This window comes from Capsicum annuum, chromosome 3 (assembly GCF_002878395.1).
Source record: "Capsicum annuum cultivar UCD-10X-F1 chromosome 3, UCD10Xv1.1, whole genome shotgun sequence".
Taxonomy (NCBI): Eukaryota; Viridiplantae; Streptophyta; class Magnoliopsida; order Solanales; family Solanaceae; genus Capsicum; species Capsicum annuum.
This window is the reverse complement of record NC_061113.1, coordinates 172,271,818-172,293,335: the sequence shown is the minus strand read 5'-3', so window position 1 is coordinate 172,293,335 and position 21,518 is coordinate 172,271,818. Positions and strand designations below refer to the sequence as shown.

General features: G+C 27.0%; 1 pseudogene; it reads left to right on the top strand.

Annotated features, from left to right (window-relative positions):
• Positions 1–245: 245 nt before the first annotated feature.
• LOC107863690 overlaps positions 246–21,518 on the top strand; it is a 30,665-nt pseudogene continuing 9,392 nt past the window's right edge.

Here is a 21,518-nt window from a genome sequence, read left to right as displayed (position 1 = left end):
ATAGATGTTAATTCTTGACAGTTTTGAGGAAAAGGGAACATGAATGGAGACATCAATCTTGTGAATATTGGAGCTTTTTCTTTTATTTTCTCAATTTTTATTCTGAGTGTTAATATAAAGCTATTTTTTAATATTAAATTGTTATGCCCGGAAATGTTTTTCTTGCGCTTATAGTAATTACTACGGTTTCGCAGATTTTTTTTATTCAGTTAATCCAATCATTGACCTTTTTTTATTTTTGGCAGTTGGGAATGGGAAGCGCATTGGAGACACTGTGTGGCCAAGCATTTGGAGCTAAGCATATAGATATGCTTGGGATTTACATGCAGGGATCATGGCTAATTCTGAATGCAACTGCACTAGTTTTGATGTTTTTGAACATATTTGCGACTCAAATTCTAACTTTAATCGGGCAGCAGGATAAAATAGCGCAATGGGCAGGGAAATTCTCGTTATGGATGATACCAATGGTCTTTGCTTATGCCTTTGAGTTCCCAATCATGAAGTTTCTTCAAGCTCAAAGCAAGATTATGACTATGGCTGTCATAGCTGGGGTTTCTTTTCCTATGCATACTTTGTTAACTTGGCTGTTTATGTTGAAGTTGGGCTTGGGTTTGGTCGATGGAGCTGTGATTCTAAACTGTTCATGGTGGTTAATGGTAGCTGCAAAAATGATGTATATTTTCCGAGGGAATTGTGGTGAAGCTTGGTTCGGATTTTCCTGGGAGGCGTTCAAAAATCTTTGGGCATTTGTTGGGTTATCTCTTGCATCTGGGGTCATGATTTGGTATGTTCTCTCTTTTCATCAATTTTGTGGCTTTTACTTGATTGGAGCAGCTTCAGAAAGTTTTCTTTTATTTGTCCAATTTGGACTTTCTTTAAAAATAATGATTTGATATGAGAATTTTATCGTTCATGTCTTTTATATATTAAAAGCGATAAATAAAAAGAAGAATTATTTTTTGAATTTGCTGGGGCTTTTGACAAACATTTGCCTTGTTTTGTGTGTGTGTGTGTGCAGCTTAGAACTTTGGTATTTCATGTCCTTGATTCTCGCCGCAGGATACGTTAAGGATGCAGAAATCATCGTTGATGCTACTTCCATATGGTCTGTTCACTTACCTACTCCCACTACCCCGAAGCTAATTTATTTTTCTCAAGGCCCAAGTATATTGCTCTCGCTATTTTTAAAAAAAATACTCCCTCCGTTTAAAAATAGAATAATCTATTTTAATTTGACATAAAATTTAAGAAAATAAAGAAATTTTTGAATCTTGTGGCCTTAAATTAAAGTTGTGTTAAATGTACCAACATGTCGTTTAATCTTGTGGTCCTAAATATGCCATGTGGAAACTAGAAATTAAAGTATTGCCAAAAAGGGAACGAAGTCATTCTTTTTTAAACGGACTAAAAAGAAAAGTAAGTCATTCTTTTTTAAACGGAGGGAGCAACTATTTTTATTTTTGATTCATTTAAAGAAAATGTCATTTTTTCTTTATTATTAATATTTTAATTTTAACTTTTTATGTGATATTGTTTAGGATCACGAAATTAAAAAATATTTTATACATTCGATATAACTTTAATTTAAAATCACAAAATTTAATTTATGTAACACACTTTATTTTTTATTTTCTTCCAAAAAGTATCATTTTATTATATTCAGAAATAATTAAACTAAAAAGAAAAACTTATTCTTGATGAGTCTATTTATAGTTATACAAGTCTTTCATACTTATTTTAGCTAATAACAAATTCTTTTTTTATTTTAAAATTTTGTGTCCAATCAAAAGGTTTCATATGATTAAGATGGGAGAGCAATAATTTTCTTCCGAAGGTGTTTAATCTTTATGCATTGATTGTGTCAAAAGAATATTTATTTTAGTAAATGAACTGGTACTTCGAAAATACTCGACCTCTAACAGTATGATTTATGCTTTAGAGGTAACTTATTAATAATGAAGTACAGTACTAAATTTACTGAGAAAGTACTATCTAAATTAAAAGTCAAAAAGGTATACTTGGCTGAGGGCCATGCTGGTTGTGGGCTTTATGGGTAGCTATGAGATGTGGAAAAGAACGATGGATGAGAAGTAGAATAATAAAAAGAAAAAAAATATTAAAATCACCTTTAATTATATTTGAAAAGTAAAGTGATCTATTATATTCTTATTCTTATTTTTAGTGAAATTAATACAATCCTAAAATATGTGAAAGGCCTAAGTATTACATGGCACATAAACGTTGTGTGAGGATCTTTTCAGATTTTGACAAGTAAGAATAATGGAACCCACTATCATAAAAAGAAGTCAAAGTCTTAGATGTCTTATTTTTCTGTCTATTTCTTTCCTTACTTACATTTTTTTTTTTTTGGATATAGTTACTTTACAATATATTCATATTTTAATTTAAATAAATTTTTGATTTATTTACTCTAACAAATTTATTACTTTTTTATTTTAATATTTTTTTTAATCTAAAATCCTCATTACCGAACACACCGTATGTGATAAAATAATATTTATGTGTATTAAACTTTTGAGTTAGATAACTTTATGTAATAAGAAAATGAAAATTATTTTTGATAAAGTCAAAGTTGAATAACAATTAATAAAATTTATCTTAAAAATTTTATTTTCACATCTAGCTTTCAATTTTAAATAAGCGTTTGACCATGAAAGATCAAAAATATATTCACTTTATTTGAAATTTTTATAGTTGAAAATAGAGGTGAATTGTATTTGACAAATAGTATTTGAAGTTGATATTAGAATTTAAAAGTATTTTTTTTATAAAAAATACAAAAAATGAAAATAAATTTAAAAATAGAATTTTATGAAACTGAAGTTATTTTATGAAAATAAAAAATTAATTTATTTTTTAAATAAAAAATAAGTGCAATAAAAAATAGTGAAAACATCTTTTTGAGATGTTTTTCAAATTTTCAAATACAACTTCAATTTGTATTTGATTTGTTTATGACCAAATAAGTATTTCGGAATAAGTAAAAACGTATTCTGGAATATAATGAATACTATTTATGGCCAAATGAGTTTTTATTTTATTTTTATTACAAAAAGTATAACCAACGTAACTCCAACTTCAATTTTAAAATTTATAAATAAAGTAATTTTTTTTATTTTATGACCAAATGTCCATTATTGTTTTTTGCCGTCCTTTGATCTTATAATTCTATTATTTTAATTTTTATAATGAAATCACATGAGTAAATTTAAATTTTTAAAATTATAATATCCTATGTTAATGAAGAGGTGAATTAAAAGAGGATATTGTAAAGCAGCCATATAAAAAAAAATGTAAGAAAGAAAAGAAATTAAAAAGAGAAATAGAGCCATTCGCTTCTTTTTTGTAACAGCAGGATTTAGGGGTGGCAAATGGGCGGATTGGATTGGATTTGGACGGGTTAAATATGGATCGAGCAAAAATGGTTTGGATTGCAATCCGCTCTTATAAATATGGATAAATATGGATTTGATCAAATATGGATTGAGTAAAAATGGTTCCAACCCACTTTATCTCCTAAAATAAAAAACTGAAAACTTCTATATCATATTAATTTGACTTTTTTCCAGTTTTTTTAGTTTTTTTTCTCTCTCTTTTATATATAGTTTTTAGTTTTTTTTTTCTTTTTTTTTCATTTTCTTTTTCTTTCTCTCTTCTATTTCTACCCTTTGCTTCTCTTCTTTTTTCCTTTTTAGTCTCCTTTTTTTCTAATTTTTTTTGACTTCTTTTTTTTTTTTTTTTTTGGTTTTATTTTATATTTTATATTTTTTTTATTTTTGAAAAACATGATTAAGTCGAGTACAAATTATGAATAATGACTGAGATATCATAACCATTTAGAATATTTGTACTCATCATCATTTTTTTCTTTTTCCTTTTCTCCTTTTTCATTATTTTTTTCTTTCTAATTTTTTTTGTATTTTTTTTTTAATTTTTTCTTTACGATTTTTCTCTCTTTTCTATCTCTAACTTCTACCTCTCTTTCTTCTTATTTTTTCTTTATTATTTTTTTTGGTTTTTTTTATGATAACGAAAATACCATAAGCGCATATTGATTTATATTCATCCAACATTTATAGTTTTGGTAAGTACACTCAAGTGGACTCCACCTAATGAACAGATACAGAGATAGTATCCAGAAAGATCTTTAAATTACATTCGTCAAACCAAATATCTTTAGCAGTCGCAAGAAGTACACAAATCATGGTTTCTACGTACTTTCTGCCTTGCCTTACCTTGAGCTCCTTACTTCGTACCTTACTTCTGCTCTAACGAGAACTCTAAGATGAGGGAGTTAGAAGTCGGATTTGAAGTTGGATTTTTCCATAAATCGAAGGCTATGTGGATCCTCAGTCATATATGAAATGGAATAAAGATGGACCGAGCTTACTTAATACAATTGTATATTTTTATTTGTTTTTTAGACTTCAAGCTTATATTTGTTTTTTATAGTTTGCACCGTCGTATATATTTTATATAATTCACACTTATATTTTATATATATTGATACAAATTATATTTTATTAATATAAATTGAACAATACAAATAATAAATTTATTTGAAATATATAGTATGATTCAAATAAATTTAAAGTTAAAAATATATATAAAATATAAAATGCAATGACAAAAAAAAGATGAGGAAAATAATATTAAAAAAAAATGACGAACCAAAAATGAAAAAGGTGGAAATGAAAATACAAAAAAAAAAAAGAATGCGAAGAAAAAATAAATAAAATTGAAAAAGAAAAAAAAATGATGAAAAAAAAGAAAAAAAAAAAGTGTAAGAAACGAGTAAAAAATAAGTGGAAAAAAATAAAAAAAAATGAAAAAGAAAAAGTAAACTAAAGGAAAAAAATAAAGAAAAAAAATAGTAAATTAAAGGAAAAATGAAAGAAAAAAAAAGAGAAATAAAAGATGTAAGAAAATAATAATAAAGGGGAGATGCTATATATAGATTATATTTAATTGATAAGAGATACTATGAATTGTATAGGCTAAATGGGATAATTAGAACTTTATATTTATTAACCCATGTAGGTCTCAAACGAATACGAATGATGAAATAAGAATAAGAAAGGAGAAAATGAAAAAAAAATACAAAGAAAAAGAAATTAAAAAAAAAGATAAAAAAAATAAGAGAAAGAAAAAAAGAAATTATAAGAAATGAGTAAAAAATGAAAAAACAAAATGCAAAAGAAAAAAAGTAAATTAAAGAAAAAAAGAAAGAAAAAAAAAGAAACTAGAAAAGAAGAAAAAAATGAAATTTAAAGCATAGGTGGGTGATCTCTGTGTTTAAATGGGTACCCATATTTTACCTATTTTGTTCATATTTGTATGAGCTTTTAAAATGAGTTGAAGTCTATATTTATCCATTTGAAATATGAGTCATCTAATTCAATAAATATGGATTCAATGGACTCTTTTCATAAATATGGGCTGAAATTGTCACCCGGATCCACTATCCCTATTTGGCAAAATTTAAGACTATTTGGCAAAATTTAAAAGATTCTTACACAATTTTTGTGTGCCATGTAATATTGGACCTCTCACATAGAGTATTAAATTTTTTCCTCAAGAGTTGTATCGCATTCGCTCTATGTCATCACCTCATCAAATATAAAATATTTAACTTTTATGTTTCTTTTTTTTATTTTCATTGAAGATCACACCACCTTATTCTTCATTCTTACATTTCTCAACTCCCTGTAACTAGAAGAGGAAAGAAATGTCTTCACACATAATATTCGTCCTTGTGGTTCTTAATCTTTCAGTCTCGATTTGTCTTTGCACTTGTTTTAATGTCTTTGTGCAAAAATAGACACTGCAATAAAATTTCAATCAAAACAATCTCGATAGACTTATTTAATTAATTCACACGAAATAATTCAAAATTTCAATAATAAATTGAAAGAAAATAAATTAAAATTATTAAAATCACTACTATCATTAAACTTTTGAGTTTGACCATGAAATTTTTTAAAGCATATTTATTTTATAAAAGATGAAAGATTAGTTCCAGATTGAAATTTTAAAAAAATAACATTAAAAAAAATGAGTAAATAAAAACAGAGAAAATCCTTTTAAGGTAATCTGTGTTATAAATGTATTTACATTATAGTGAATGTCTATTAAAATCTACTTTGATATCTATTAGGATTTGAAACATCTATCTTTTACTCAGACTAGGAGTAATTTTTCCTATAAATAGAGGAATTTTGTTCATTGTATGGACAATCTGATGATCTCTCATCCCTCAAGAGAAGAAATAAGAATTACTCCTCTATTTTCTCTGAAATAAGAATTACTCCTCTATTTTCTCTACTCCTCTTCTTTCTTTCTATTTCACAAGATGTTATCAGTACGAGACTCTGTCAAACAAGGTAAGATTATGCCAAACAAGGTGAGATTATAAATCTTAAGGATTTCAAGGTTTGTAATTTCTTACGTTATTTATATTTTGCTACTAATAATATAATTATTATTGGATTTGAGGAAAAATAATTGGTTTGAAACCATTTATGTTTTAAATTTATTCCTCAAGAACAATATTATCAAAAGGGATGATAATATGTTGGGTTCAAGTCCCATCAATTTATGTCTAAGACGCCTTTATATGGATAAGATATTGAGATTGGATCTCAATGCATGTATTGATAATATTATGATGGTTAAGGCAAACTAATGGGTATTTGATGAAAAGTCATGAAATATATCCCATTGATATGCTCTATTCCTTGAATTGAATGTTGTAGCAATAAATCATATGTATGCTTCAATTTGCTCTTGTAGTAGCTATCATAATTTGATATGCTTAAGGCATAATTATATTTCATTCCTGGGGAATGAGAAACTTATTAATGCAAACGTGCACTTGATTGTGATTGTATCACAACTCACCTCCGAAAGAGGTTGAATAATTTTGAAATCTACTTCTGAAGTAGTAAATCTGAAATTTATTCATATAATAGTAAATCTGAAATTTACTAAAGCAAAAACACATATCATGGTAAACTTGGAGTTTACTAGAATAAAAGTTCATAAGTTGACATGAACGATTGCGATATCCTGAAGATGTGTATACCGAGTATTGAACATATATTGAAGAATTAGAAAATTCTTCATGAACTTTAATGTTGCTTGTTCTCATGATAAGTTGGTTGGACCAACTAATTTTGGAATTGGATCCCTCAAAATCTGAAAAGAATAAAAGGTGAATAAGGGTCCGTTCACCTATCATGTGATATGTTGAAAAGATGCATCAATAAGATGATCACATGTATATTCATGGTCAACCTATGTTTGATATCATAAAGTTACTTGTTCAATAAATTGAGCATAATTTTCAGATTGTGCAATCAAGAAAGTTATCTTGATGATGATGGTTTGACATTGAATGCCTTCGATAAATAGCTAAACCATCGCTAATGAGAACAAAGCTTCATGTGTTGGTTTGAAATATGATATGTTGCATACAATAACACTTGTATGCATTAGACCAATAAATTATGATTATTTCTTCTCCCACAATTTGTTCAAGGTCATAAACCAACTATTCCATCTAATAGTTTTGATGTGCGGTATATGATTAATGAATATACCATGATGGACAAAGATGGATTCCTCAAAGAAGATGGAGGATGTATGTTAGTTTTCCTAACATAAGGGGGAGATTATAAGCAGCTAAGAAATATGTTAGGAATTATCATCAGATCCTCGTTCAAAACATAATTCAAGTCAAATGTCGAAAGCATTTCATATTTAGCTGCAAGTGCTCCTATTTTGTGTCCTTAAAAGATAAAATCTATGCATGCGTGAAGCATAATAGACCAATCGGTTCCAAACAAAATTATCCTAGAAAAGGATAAGGAGCAAATAATCATGATAAGAAGGCAATGTGCTCTTGAAGAGCCTACGACATAACATTTCATAAAACCTTATGAGAGGCTTAGGTACCTGAAAATAATAAAGTGATGAATCCCAAAATGTTATGTCGCATTGTGAACCGATATAAAAGAAATTGTCGATGATAGTTTTGATACAATATTGGCGTAATATTGTAAAAGATTATGAGGATCTGAATTCTACATTAATTTAAGCATGCTGACGTAGAAACATTTATCAAGTAAGCTGAAAGGATGCATTTTGGTAAGCGTAAAACTTATTTGATTTGCAGTCTAAATATTTAAAGATGTCACTCATGAAATGTTAAATATTGTCACTTGACAAAACTTATGTGAAAAACTTTTAAGGATTCAAAACACTTGAAGCATATAAAAGTTTCTGGAAAACTTATTTATAATCCTTATATTGTATAAGCTTATTGCTTGAACATCATTGGAACTCTTGAAGAGTTTTCAAAGCAATAGATTATTTACTGAAATGAGAAATATACCAATTTGGATTGGTTATGAAGTACCATATCTTAGTACAATTGGTGCACTCATGTATCTTGTAAAAAACTACAAGACTCAATATAGCCTTTCGCTCAATTTGTTAGCAAGGTATATTTCTGCTTCTACTATGAGACATCAAAATGGGATAAAACACATGAGCTTGTTTTATTCTAAAGATTGCAGTCCCGATCTTATTGGTCATGCTGATATTGGGTACTTATCTAACCCGCATAAAGCTCGGTCTCAAATAGGCTATGTGTTCATATGTGGTGGTACTGTCATATCTTGGAGATATACAAAGCAGTCTATCGTAACCACTTCATTGAATCATGCTGAGATAATAACTATTCATGAAGCAACCGAGAATGTGTATGGTTGAGGTCCATGATATATCTCATTCGAAAAAAATGTGGTGTGAAATATGACAATCTACCCACAATTTTATACAGAGATAATTCAGCATACGTAGCACATCTTAAGGGAGGATTCATAAATACATTTTGCCAAAGCTTTTCTACATACATGAGCTACAAAAAAATGATGATATTAATGTGCAACAGATTCGTTCAACTGACAATGTGACTGATTTATTCACCAAATCTTCTTCAATTGCAACTTTTAAGAAGATGCTGCATAAGATTGAGATGCAAAGGTCAAGGATGTTCTCATTATGGGGAGTTAATACGCGCTGTACTTTTTTTCCTTATGAGGTTTTGTCCCACTGGGTTTTCCTTGTAAGGTTTTTAATGAGGCAGCCGAAATGCGTATTATTAGAGATGTGTACTCTTTTTTCTTCACTAGATTTTTTTTCCTACTGGATTTTTTCTAGTAAGGTTTTAACGAGGCACATTATCTACCAATTAGACATTCAAGGGGGAGTGTTATAAATGTATTTATGTTATAGTGAATGTCTATCAAGATTTACTTTGATATCTATTAGGATTTGAAACATCTATCTTTTACTCAGACTAGGAGTAAATTTCCTCTATAAATAGAGAAGTTTTGTTCATTGTATGGACAATCTGATGATCTCTCATCCCTCAAGAGAAGAAATAAGAATTACTTTCTCTATTCTCTCTACTCTTCTTCGTTGATCTTTATTATTTTATAACAATCTGAAAATTTTTCATCGACGAGAGTGAAAAAAAAATCTCATTTCTTCGCCTTTTACCCTCTTAGCTTCTTATCTAGCTAGATAAACTTACTTGAGGAAAAAAAATTAAAATGAAAAGAAAGATTTAAAACCTAATCTATGGAAGAAAGGAGAGATGAGAAATGGAGCAAAAAGTGGGGATAAAAAAGTATAAGGGTAAAAAGTGGGGACTATTTGGTGTAGATAGTGAAATAATTAAATAAAAAAAAAATGACCCTCATTTCTATGTCAACGAGACACTCAGGGCTCTTGCTAGCACAAGTCCAATATATATTATATTCTTATCTTAATTTATGTGACATAAATAGAATTTAGATAATTAATTATATTTTTAACATATTTATAAATATTTTAAGTTGTTAACTATTAAAATTTGTAATAATTTTTATATAGCTTTGAACTAATATTATATTACTTTTCTTATCTAAACTTTTGTGGTATTGATAATCAACTATATTTTAAAAATAATTTAAGTTTTTAATTATTGAGATTTATAATACTTTTTCTTCTATTTCAATTTAAGTGATACTAATATAATTTTAATAATCAACCAAATATGTTATATATGTTATATCTTTTATTTTTTTTTTTAAGTCGTTAATTATTGAGATTTATAGTATTTTTTATAAATACATAACACATTATTCTCTTTTTTTAGATGTTTAAGTTGTTAGCTATTATAATTTATAATATTTTTTATGTAATTTTTAATTAATATATATTATTCTCCTTGTCTAAATTTTTGTGACATTAATAGTCAATTATATTTTAAAAATAATTTAGATTTTTAATTATTATGATTTATATACTTTTTCTTCTATTCCAATTTAAGTGGTACTGGTGTAGTTTTGAGAGTCCGACAAATATTTTATATCTTTTAAATTTTTTAAGTTGTTAATTATTATGATTTATATTATTTTTTACTTATATTTTTTTGTTTCAATTTATGTAACTCAAATAAAATTTAAATAATCAGTTATTTTTTAATATATTTTTAGATATTTTAAGTTGTTAGCTATTGTATTTTATAATACTTTTTTGCCACTGTAATTGACTGTTTTAAGCCATTAACTATTGTAATTTATAATATTCTCCTTGTCTAAACTTTTATGGCATTGAAAGTTAATTATTTTAAAAATAATTTAAGTTTTCAATTATTATAGTTTATAATAATTTTCTTCTATTTCAATTTAAGTGACACTGATATAATTTCAAGAATCAACCAAATATCACAATTGAAGTGACGAGGTAGACATGTCTTAAATGACTCGTAATAACTAATTAGAAAGTAATATAACAAAATTGCTATAAAAAATTCTTGTGAAAAAAATTAAGTAGACGTCATATAAAATTGTAAGTTGCTTTAAAATATCAAAAGTTAATTTATTATTATATTTATTTTATATTTTTATTAAATATTATAATTTTTGTAATAGTTAAGCGACATATAATAATTAATTAGGAGTGACATAGTAATATCATGGTTGAAGCAGCTGAAGCAGATATATCATAAATGTATGACTCATAATAACTAATTAGAAAGTAATATAACAAAATTGCTATAAAAAATACTTGTGAAAAAAATTAAGTAGACGTCATATAAAATTGTAAGTTGCTTTAAAATATCAAGAGTTAATTTATTATTTTATATTTATTTTATATTTTTATAAAATATTATAAATTTTTTAATAGTTAAGAGACATATAATAATTAATTAGGAGTGACATAGTAAAATCATGGTTGAAGCAGCTGAAGCAGATATATCATAAATATCTATTTTACTTTTTAAATTAAATATATATTTTTTTAATATTTAAATAATATAATATAATTAATTAATGATTATATAGTAAAATTACAAAGTAAGCAGGTGAATTGGTCGGCAAGGAGGACGACAGGAAGCTCCTCAACTGCCTCTTATTATTATATAAAAGAAAATATTGTGTTTTGAATACTCAAACGCGCCTATTTCATTGGTATTTTTTTGTTTGGTCACATTAGCTTTTAGAATGTTATTAAGTTCACAAAAATAGTTTAAATATGTCATTAATTTTTTGAATATAATTTAAAGTGATTTTAGTGTCTTTTTCCTAATAAAAGGGATTGTTCGTAAATTTGGTGAAAGCACAACTGCTTGTAATATTTTATTTTGGATTTTGGGGAGTCGTTGTAATTACACATGATTCATCTACTCATATTTAACAAAGAAATTTAAAAATCATTTAAACAATTGGGCATTTCTATGTTTGGTTAAGCACAAAATTCTACTAAAGGATTAGATCGGACAAGAAATAGCAGGATTTTAAAGTTTAAGATATTTGTATTTAATTTCGCCAACAATAATAATATTAAAATTTAATTATATATAAATACAAAAAAGTACTACAGTTATTTTTTGAGAAAATTGTTTTAGGCCCCTTCATTCTGTACACTCCAATTTTACGGGAGTCCTATGACCCTCCAAAACTGTTTAAAATTGAAATTATTACATCCCTAAAGACTGATATGAGAAAGGGAGTGTTTGTAAGAAAAATATTAAAATTTATATATATATATACTAGTCTTATCTTACGCGCGAGCGCGTGTATCTCACTTCAAGGAATTCAATTAACAAGGTCATTTCAATACATAAAAGAAAATATGCTTGAATAAAGAAATAAGTAAATTAATTTATTTAATACGAAAAATACTTCAACATAAAACTAATATATTCATACAAATCATACAAAAGACATAAGAGAGTATTACGTTAATTAACAATAAATGTATATGAAAAATAAATTCATGTGTATATGTTAAGTACGAACTTTAAAAATCTGGTGTAAATTATTAACTTTATTTATGATAAATTTGTAACTTGAATTTGTTGGGTCTAGTATTAAACCAAATTAAATTGTATTGAAATATAGTCAATTTAGGCAAATTTTAATAGTTTTTTGTATCGAATCCCTCTTTAAATATATTTATTTTGTAGAATAGCAGTTTTTAGACAAAATTTGTAGTTATTTTGGTTTGTAAAAATTATTTTCTATATAAGGTAAAATTCTACTTTCTAACCTAAATCAACAAGAACTTTAATTAATTTCAATTTCTTTAATATTTCGTATAATTAGTAATAAAATTATTTAAGGAAAAAGATGAAAAATAATTTTATTTCAAAATCTTTTAATGAATGACAAAAACTTGAATCACTTTATTTAAGAGTAGTATACATACTCTGCACGTGTCTCTCTTATCAATCAAATAGCTCATAGTATCTATATAGCTTGTACCAATCAATTAAAAGAGCCTATTTTGTTAAAAACAAAGATCATAGGTCCGATCTCATAATTTCTTCATAATTTAAAAAGTTGCATATAGTAAAATTTTAAAAAAGAATTCATATAGAATAAGAATGATTAACCAAATTCTTATGATAGAATGTAATGATCCAAATTATTTGTTCAAATTTATAAATAAGTAAATTTTAATTTATTAATTATAAAGATGTCATTATTAATAAAAATCACACAAAAAAATTAATTAACAATTATCTATCAATAATATATGATAATTTATTATTTTAAACTTCAAGATCATACTAAAATCACACACATAAAGAAACTTCTCAATTATTAATTGTCTATCAAATATACATTGTAAACATAAAAAAATACTTATACAAAAATTTTAAAAAGCTTACCTCAAATCACAAGTAAATTTATCTTTTCAATCATAAATACTAATTATATATTTTTTTAAAAAAACTTCTCAGTAAACAATTGTCGATCAAGAGTACATGATAGTTTATTATTGTAAACTTCAAGAATATACTAAAATTTTAGAAGACTTAACTCATATCACAAACAAATTCATCTCTTTAATCATAGATACTATTAAGATTGTATTCATCAAGAGAATATAAAAAAATTACCTCAAATTACAAGTAAATTTATCTCTTCAATCATAAGATATATCAAAATTTCACTAAAACACTTCTCAATTAACAATTATCTAACAAAATACATGATAATTTATTTATTTTAAATTTCAGGAATATATTAAAATTTTAAAAAACTTACCTGAAATCTTAAGAAAATTTATCTCTTCAATCAAACCAAAAAATAATAATAAACTAAATCAAGAAAAAGTTATCACATACTATAAAATAATATGAATATAGCTTAAAAAACTCACTTGGTTAAGAACAATTAATTATATGGAGAATAAAAAAGAAGATATTAATAAAGTTTTAAACCTTTTTTAATATAAATACAAATATAATAAGTTTCCTACTTATTCTATTATTATTTTTTCCTTTTAAACCTAACTTAGTTAGGTCTAATATGAATGTAAATATATTAGTAAAGATCCTACTACTAGTTATTACTCTAGTGAAGAAAAAAAATAAATAGATTCTTACTTCTAAAATTAATGTTAATATTTATAGTGAGTATACTTATAATAAGATATACTCCTAATTTATATGTAAGGTAAAAAATATTTTTTATTATATATTTTAAGACTTTCAATTTAAGAAAAAGTCTTACCATATATTTTAAATTCTCGATCCCATATATTTTAGGAGATAATATTATAAATATGATTAAATAATAATTTAAGAAAAGTAGTGAAAAGACGATTATGTCTAAAGGAGAGAACTTTTAATGAAGGGCAAAAAATTCGAATTACTTTTATAAGGATCTTCACACTTTTAATATATTGTAGATATAAATTATTTTACTTACTATTAACTTTTTTATTATTAATTTCCTTCTTCTTCTATTCACCATACCCAAAATCTCTCTACCACCATTCCATCAATGGAGTCGTCGTCAACGCCATCTCCACCAAATTTATCATTTGACCACTTCTTCACCTTCCTCTATTTTTCTATCCATATAAATCTTCAATCTTTTCTCGTTTTTCATTGTCCAATTTTTTCAAAATCTTGTCAAATTTCAAGAATTAAGAATCTAATATAAAAAAAATTAAGATTTTTTAAGACAACATTATATTATCAATATCATGTTATTTTTCACCACACTTCAATCCAAGCCAATCCTTTGATTTGAATTGTGGATTTCAGCTCACCCATTATCACTACCCCGTTAGCCACCGTCGCCGCAGACCCATTTTTCTTTCTCTTCTTCATCACAAGTCAGACGATTTAGTAGAATGTAGTTATTCACTACACTTGATTTCATCTGATGATATAGATTAGATGATAATTCAAGATATTGATGTTTTGTTTGGTGAGAATGATAAAATTTTAATTTGGATTTGTAAAATTAAAAATAGTGGAAAATAAGGAGAAAAAATAATTAAAAATTAAAAAAATTAAAACCGACTGGTCAAAATGCGCGAATTTCACTCTTCAATAAAGATATAATTGTGACTTTTTAGAGGTATAATAATTTTAATATTAAACAATTTAAAGGGGTTATAGGACTTTCATAAAGTTAGAATGTGCAATTAAAATCTCAAATATAGACTGACAAGGTCTTTGACCATTTTCTCATTTATTTTATTGGATAAAATAAAAGAAAAGTAAGTTGGATTTAGTTATGACATATCAACTTTGCAGACAATATGTTAGTGCATAGTAGTAATGAGCGAATACTTGGTCATTGTTGATGCACAATTAGTAATACTAATTTAATTGTACGGTCTTTTATTGTATAATATTTGGTTATTTAAAATTAAATAATTTTATTTATTGAGAAAATATTTAATAAAGTACAAAAAATTTAAATTATTTTTCAAAAATTCTTCATATTTTAATATAATAACATAAATATATATTTTAGTATAAGCACATATATATTTTACCATTAAAAGTTTTAAGTGATTGATGGATTATCACTTTTACATTTTTTATACAATACCTTTTTCTCTTGCCGCTGGAAACAAAGAAAAATGCATCAATTCGAACCATATTTCTAGTACAATTATTTTTTTTTATATTTAAAATCTTTTCTTATTTTTAAAGTTAAACGTTTACATATTCATTGATTACATTCTTATTACGTAATTAAAACTTTTAAAAATTTGTTACTTCTTAAATTTTTTCTTATTCTAATGCTTTTATATTTATTTTTAGATTTTTCAAATCTTCTTATAATTAATTGTCATTAATTTTGATGACTTCTAATAAAAAATATTTTATTAAAAATATATTTAATTAAATTTTAATTCTTAAATATTTTAAAAATAGTAAAAAATATTTTTTTCTAAAGTAACTTTTTTTTTTTTTTAACAAAAATAAAAAGTTAAATAATATTTCTAGGACGTGCACACTTTTACTATATATGGTATAGATAGTTATAGATTTATGTGCACCTACTACTGATTAAAACAAGGGAGATCTCTTTGTCACTTACAAAGTAAATAGAAGAAGTTACTTTATGTTAAGCTTATTTTTTCTAATTTTCTTATCAAATTTAAATTTTGTTTTTTTTCAAAAAAAATTAAAATAATATTATAATTACTTTTTACTTTTTTCTGAAAGGAAAATATGATTTTTTTCATATGTGACAAATCTCGTTCTAAGAGGAAAGATTTTGAAACTTTATAAATAAAAGACCATCCTTTCTCATACAATAAAATAGTAGCATCCACAATGTAGTCATTTACGAGTCTTATTTAGGGGTAGATTTTCTCTCAATAGTTTTATGTTTTGTTTAATGCTCCCTCCATTTCAAATTATGTGTCATCATTTTTTTTTAATCCGTCCAAAATAAGTGCCGCCTTTTTTTATTTGACAACTTTTTAAAGGCACAATTATCATTTTACCCTTATTGGTCCCAATTAATAAAAAAAAAGATATTGACACATTTTTTGATAAAGGATAATTTGGTAAACTTTACCAAGTCTTCCTTTATTTCTTAAACTCCGTGTCCGGTCAAATGGCGACATATAAAATGGGATGGAGGGAGTGTTAATTTTTATGTGTAGGCCAGTTGACCAAATTATATCCATAATATTATGTTTTTAATTTATATCGTGTTATCTGCATTATCGCCGTCTTAATTTGTAAACTTTAAACTTCTGCATGACACCTCTCGATTTCGAACCTAATACTTTGGATATGTTATAAAGGTGGAAAAATAAAAATCTCCTCTAAAATATTATAATTTTTTTTAAAAATTGGAAGTAACCCAAAATAATCAATTCTCCCGAATAACTGACACAATATGAATTGCAGTGCAAACATAATAGGATGGACGTTCATGTTGTGTATTGGATTCAATGCTGCAATAAGGTATGCACTTTTGGTTACTAACAAATCCTTGATTATTAGTTATTTTCCACCTATATATAAAGTCTTTCTAATTTGTGCAGTGTAAGGGTATCAAACGAACTAGGAGCCGGGCATCCAAGAAGGGCAAAATTCTCAGTGTTGGTGGTTTCAATCACTTCACTTGCAATTGGTGCCTTGCTGACACTTCTACTCATCCTTACACGAAGCCAATACCCACTTTTGTTCACAAATAATGCCAAAGTACAAAAGATGGTGTATGACCTCACTCCTGTATTGGGTGTAACTCTCTTTGTCAACACCCTTCAACCTACACTCTCTGGTACGAACTCTCTCAAAACTCTTAGAGACCGTTTGACTATAGATATTTTTTACTTCTTTTAGTTTCATAATAAGTGAATTGTTGGAGTAGTTTTAGTGTTTCAAAATAAGTGAATGATTCACAATTCAAGGTAAATAATGAAATTTTTTTTCAAATTTACCTTCAATTAAATGTGCATTGGGAGTGATGTATCATGCGTTTTTGCTTTTTAAAGAGGGTAAAAATGAAAAAATATGATAAATTTATGTCTTTGTTTTTTTTTCTTAACATGTGTGCCAAAATTCAACAATTAATTTATTGTGAAACGGAGAAAGTACTTTTTTCGAATTTTTTTTTCACTTTATGGAATCATGGTGTTTGGCCATAGATATTCCAAAAACATTTCAATTTTTCACTTTTTTTCAACTCCAATTCGAAGTTTTTTTTTAGTTATATATAACCTTTATTTTTTTAATATTACATAAAAGACCCTTAAATGATTTAGATGAGTTTTGGAGCAAATCTGTAAAGAAAAACATTTTTGATGAACAATAAATTAAGTCTGAACACATTTTTTAAAAATATTTTTTCTTGGTAAAAGACATTTTTGAACAAAAAATAAAGATTTTTAAGCTAAAAGATCGGTATATTTTCATTATTTGTAGGTATATTTTCATTTTTAAGCTCAAAACCTTTTCCATCATTGATGTAAAATTCTTTTCATTCATGAGTATAATCGGTAGATAAATTAGTCGGGTAATTTTGATAGTTTTAAAAAGTTTGAGGTATAAAATTAAATTTAAAAAAGACTTTTCAAAAGTCAAAACACATCTTTCAAAAATATATGGCTAAACACAACTTCAACTCCAACTTTAAATTTTTTTAATTTTTATGGTCAAATGCCTACTTATTTTTCTTTATTGAACTTACACTAGTCGATTATATATATGTTGTAGAAATTGATATAACTTTAGGCTTCGTTTGTCATGAAAATCATAATTTTTGAAGTTGAAGTTGCGTTTGGCCATAAATATAAATTTGAGTTATTTTTGAAATTTTGTGAGAAAAGTAGGAGTGAAAAAAGTGAAAACAAGTTTTAGTATTTGTTTCATTTTTTCAAATACAATTTCAAATTGTATTTGGAATTATCATGGCCAAACAGATATTATTTTTACTTTTTTCATTAAAGTGAAATAATTTTTTGAAAAAAATAAATAATTTTTATAGACAAAAACTACTTAGTATAATTGTTCTTTAAAAATGGCATTGAAAATATTTTTAAAAGATCAAGAGTAATTATGTTTTTAAATAGGTACTCATTGCTTTCGTTACAAATTGGTTAATGTAAAGAAAAACAAAAATTAGTATAATTGTTCTTTAAAAATGGCATTGAAAATGTTTTTAAAAGATCAAGAGTAATTATGTTTTTAAATAGGTACTCATTGCTTTCGTTACAAATTGGTTAATGTGAAGAAAAACAAAAATTTTGAAATGGTTGAAATTAGACTTTACATTAAGGGAACAGGTGCACGCGGTACGACATTAATTGACAAATCTTGGTCTTACTTTATTGGTATCCGTAATTTGTCCAAATTGCTCACTGTCTCACATAGTACCTCTACAGTTTGACTATACTTTTACCAACCAGGATAACGATGGCACGTTTCAAATTGGGATGTGATGTGATTTACACCTAATTTGCATTATTGATAGAGTGAATCTTGTTTTTGCTGATTAAATAAAATTACTATTGAGCTTCATATATCAATAAAAGCTAATAAAATTTATTATTCATAAAAGACTGATAAATGAATAAAGATTACAATGAAACAACATCTAGGATCTAAAATTATTTAGTCATGAACACCTAAAAAGTTGAAATCTGAATGCATAATTGACAGTGGTTTTGAGATTAGCTTGTAACAAATTAGTTTAGTTAAGTTCAAGTTAGTGGCAGTTTTGTAATTCTATTGAAAGAGGTTGAGTAGTTAAGAGATTCTTATACACGTGTAAATGAAAGAAAAAGACAACTATCATTTTTTAAAATTTATCTTCTAGATCTTTCTTTGCTTCCTCTTAACTGAGTTTACCTTATCCAATGACTTTTCAATGGAGGTTTTCAGGTCAAACACTTCAATTATCTCATTATCTTGACATGGTATCAAAGACGTAAGGTTCTTCTTTGCATAATCATCGATTTTTCTCGTTGATTTTTAACTCTCTTTTCCTTGATTTGCTGTTACGATTCATCGAATGTTGTTCGTATTCGAATCTGGTCGTTCCCTTTTTTGTTTTCTTGTGTCACTTTGTCGTAGTGATTCAACGAGAATTGTTCACACTCGGTTGCTTCGTTAACTATCCCTAAAAATGGCTTCCATTTCTACAAGTCAAGCTCAAACTCAAGACAATATTGATTCTAATAATGCCTTGTATGTGCACCCATTGGAAAATGCAGGATCTTCAATCATTTCGATTCAATTTGACGGCATGGGTTACAAATACTGGAGGCATGGTGTTCTTCGAGCTGTATCTGTAAAGAATAAAATTGGCTTCTTCAATGGGAAGGTCGTTTCATCAATGGGAAGGTCGTCCCAAAGCCAATACCTGGTTTATCTGGATTGGCGCAGTGGGAACGTTGTGACGATATGGTAACTTCGTGGCTTTTGAACTCTTTATCTAAGGATTTGAGTGATAGTTTACAGTGCATAAATAATACTAGGGAACTTTGGGAAGAATTAGAGGACAGATACGATCAAACGAATGGTGCAAAGTTGTATCAACTTTAGCAAGAATCTAACGACCTCACCTAAGGTAATCTAGACATCACGGGGTATTATACTACCATTAGAAGCTTCTGGGAGGAGCTTAATGCCTTAGATAACAATGCTCAGTATACTTGTGCATGTACTTCTGCTGGAAAGAACACAATGCACAAAGCTGAATAGGATAGGCGTCTTATCCAATTTTTGATGGGGTTGAATGAGGTTTACATTGCGGTTTGAGGAGTATACTGATGATGAACCCTTTGCCAACTATGGTGCAAGCATTTTCTATCTTAATCTAGGAAGCGAAGCAGAGATAAGTTAGGCCTAGCAATCGACTTCATTTGAAATCTACCTCACTGTTGGTCAAAGGGCACAATGGATATAGAACCTCGGGTGTAAGTTCTAACAACTACACCTTCAAAACAAATTATACATTAAACTCTTATGCATACATGAATGGGGGCAAAAACGTACAATCAAGCATTAACTCATCACCAAGACATTTTCCAAGCTTATCCAAACAAATTCACACAACTCTAAATCACACTTGTTTTGTGACTACTGCAAGAAGACAGGCCACACAGAAGACAAGTGTTACAAACTACATGATTTTCCTTCAGATTTTAGATTCACAAGGGGGAGAAATTCAATATTAGCATCAAATGTATTTGGCAGCACTGATGGTGCCAGAGTTACTGTAGACAACAATTCTCAATAGAAACTTGAGCACAGCTTCACCAAGGAATAATACAACAAGGTGATAAGACAAGTGATGACATATAGGATCCATCAAATGACTTTGTTATTGGTCATGGAGCTATGAATCTAGCAGGTATTTTGGCTTGTTACTCTTAGATTGGTGATTTATGTTGCAATTATATTACCTTAGCTGTTGACTCATGAATTATAAACTGAGGAGCAACAAATCACATGGCCTATAACAGATCCTTCCTGACTAAAATTAGAACAATACCTTATCCATTCTTAGTCAGTTTACCAAATGGATACAAGGTTAGGGTGACTGAAATTGGTGATGACTGTTTAAGCTTAACAATTATCTTACATAAAGTACTGTTTATACCCAGTTTTAAATTCAATCTAATTTTCATTCATTGCTTGACCTCTAATCACAAAACTGTTATCAGTTTCAACAGCTCTTTCTGTCTTATGCATGACCCTTCACTGAAGATCCCTCTGGGGATTGGTAGAGCAAGGAATAGTCTGTACTTTTTCTGTCCAAAATGCCACAGCAATTCACATTCTTGTTTTACTCCTACATATTCATCTGGTGTCTTCTCAACATTCCTTGTTAGTTCACCTCACACCTCTAGCCTATCTTCATTTATTTGTTCAAATAAACCATATGTGTGTAACAATTCTGTTCATTCTAGTTTGAATAAGCAGACTAATGTTTCACAACCTATTTCTCATGTAAATTTTCCATCCTCCAGAAATGAAGAGGTTTGCATCATGAATGACAATAGTCCACTCCAGTCAATTAAGAGTTTATGTTTTGTTGAGACTCATGATTCACATTCATCTCATGGACATAATGTTGATCACCTGTGGCACACTAGGCTAGGTCATGTACCTTTTGAAAAAAATGAAGACTCTATTCTCAATACTTATTTCCTTTTCC